The sequence below is a fragment of the Aplysia californica genome, unplaced genomic scaffold (assembly GCF_000002075.1).
Source record: "Aplysia californica isolate F4 #8 unplaced genomic scaffold, AplCal3.0 scaffold00491, whole genome shotgun sequence".
Lineage (NCBI taxonomy): Eukaryota > Metazoa > Mollusca > Gastropoda > Aplysiida > Aplysiidae > Aplysia > Aplysia californica.
The window spans coordinates 223,972-226,680 of NW_004797761.1; positions in this window are offsets into that span (position 1 = coordinate 223,972).

Here is a 2,709-nt window from a genome sequence, read left to right on the forward strand (position 1 = left end):
TCACGTGGTTTTCTGTCTTTCGGAAACATACACAAATCTAAGCTAACGGTTCCGGTTCCATTTTTTAGAGCAAAACAGTTTTTGTCAGTAGCTATTGTCAGGCATATGCCATATTATATTTTTATCCTTGATACTTTTTTTATACCAAAAAAAAAAGTTCCCCTTTCCTCTACCATGCTAATATCTGTCTGGAAAAGGCAAAGGCTTGAGTTATCAGTTATCTCATGGGACATGAAACACAATTATTTGCTGTAGAAGTGTTACCGTTAATTGATGTGATTTGATCTTTCACCAAGCAGTGATGATCTGCTACAGTGGTAATAAAAATACGAAAGTATGATGGTATCTCTCCACTCCATTTCCTGAAAGGAAACAGACTACAGTATAAGCCGCTTATATCGACATGCTTTGAGAAGTGTATTTGATTTCAATACAGTGGAGTCCACTTATAACGAGTCCAGAAAAAACGAGGTCTGTTATAAAGGCACTATTCTAAATCCCCGTTTTTTTCCCCTCTTTACCTTTGTAAACAAAATACTGCTATAGCGCAATCAGACACACTTGCGAGTCGGTTATATAGCGGAATATTGCTGCTGCTGTGCACATGGCATGGGCCAATTATACATAATGCTAGACCTCGCCAGTTGAGAAACTTGTTGCTGATCTTGCGAAACAAAGAATAGGAGAGCCCATGTGCGTCAACAATGAAGGCCGGAGCAACTGAGTAGGGAGGGTGTGGCATGCACAGACAAGCAGAACGCATCGCGTGATAGGCCAGTTTAGATTACCAAGGCCTGCCATGCCTCTCACTTCTCCAATGCGGGGATGGAGAGGTCACAGCAATGTGATGGATGGAGCGAATGTGTGACGTGCGCAAGCAGACAGAATGCACCACATGGTGGGGGGGGAGGGGGGGGACACAGCAGGCGAGTTAGCCCAGAGTCCTTTCTTTCTGATCGCCAACGTCGAGCTGTCAGTCCACATCGCTAGATCTAGCGCTAGAGAAAAAACCTGATTTGATTTTTGATCAAGTAAGACCTAGAGGTCATGTTGAAACAAAATCATCATCAGGGGAGATAGCAAAAGGAAAACAGAACACCAAACTCATAGATTAGGCCTACTTTACAGTTTCCCTTGAATTTATTACTGGATCCCGTATAGCGAGAATCCTGCTATAACGGACATTTTGCTTCGGCCCCCTTCCTCTCGTTATAACAGGATTCCACTGTATACAAAAATGTCGATGAAAATTATATAAAGCCAGAGAGGACAAAAAAAGGGTGGTTAGCGGTAAAAAGACAACACTACTTTTGGAAGCTGGTTGCTTCCCTTGATTCTTACATAACTACGCAGAGAAACTGACAATAGGCAGAGGGGAGGGGGTGTTGGAGTTACGGTACCGAAGACCAAGCAACGTGAGGGCACACTACACATTAGATTGGCGCAAACTTTGTTGTAGCATCCTTGTGAGGCCTGTTTATGATGGCTGCTTGCTAGGGGAAATGGAAAGGCGAGGCACTGACTCATTGCATTGACCGTGGCACTTGCCAGCAACAGACTGAGAATGGGATGGGGAAGGGGAGTGAACGATCAGGAGTGGGGGTAGGGAGGTGATGACCAGCTCGCGAGACACTCACATCTGTCAGGCACTGTACTGTGTTGGAGACTACACTGATGACTGTGTAGGCCTTACATGACCTACTAAAAGCCTGGTGTGTAGGCTAGGCTACTTGGCGGGTATGCGGACTAATGAAGAACTAATGTGTTGACCGCTAGCGTGGCCTTTTCCCCCATTTATGTTCATGGGCTTCACCAGGTAACCAGGAAGCATGTTGATAAAGCAGAGTGGGCCGAAAAAAAGTCGATATAAGAGAAATTGTTTAGTGAAGATATTGAAGGAAAAATTTCGTAATTGGAAAAATGTCGATACATCGGCTGTCGATATAATATAAGTGGATTATATACTGTATTTAAACTCTCCCATATTCTGTCTGCTATTTGGTTTCGTGTGCAGCTTTAGTTCAGCTATCATCCGAGTTCTGGAGAAAAAAACAGCTTTGCAGTCATGTCAGCTACACTTAGAGTTGACCTGAATTCTACTTCTCAGGTTTTGCATCCAGACATTATGAAAAGCATGTTACTTCATACCTTTATAAATTAAGATTCATTATTTTCCTTTTGGACCTCCCCCCCCCCCCCCCCCGCTAGAACAACTCAAATTTTCAACTTGTGGTACTGCCAATATCATGACATTCAAGATTATTTTGCTATCAAAGAGCAAGGCCCATTGACTTTCAGGCTGCTACATGATGATTTTGAAGCTACCGTGCTCTTTTATTTCATATACGTTCCAGAGAGTTTTGTCAACTTAAAAAAAAGATTATTGCAATCTGTTACTCTACAGCCCTGGTTCAGTCATCAACACTTTAAACTTGATCCATTTTGCTTCAAGTTCTGCAACATTTAAGATACCTGATAATAATCCCAGGCTGTCATTAGTCATAATTCCAGTATTGAGTCATAAAGTGACGAATGAGATGAGCACCTTGCTTCAGCATTAGCAAACCTTCATCCTTCAGGTCAGTTCACCTCATTTACAAGGAGTAAGAGTATATCACAAGGAACAACACTAGGTAAATCAAGTAAAAATAGAAAAGAATGTGTTCATTGATACTGTCTTTACAAAAAAATCACAGGCAAACACATATC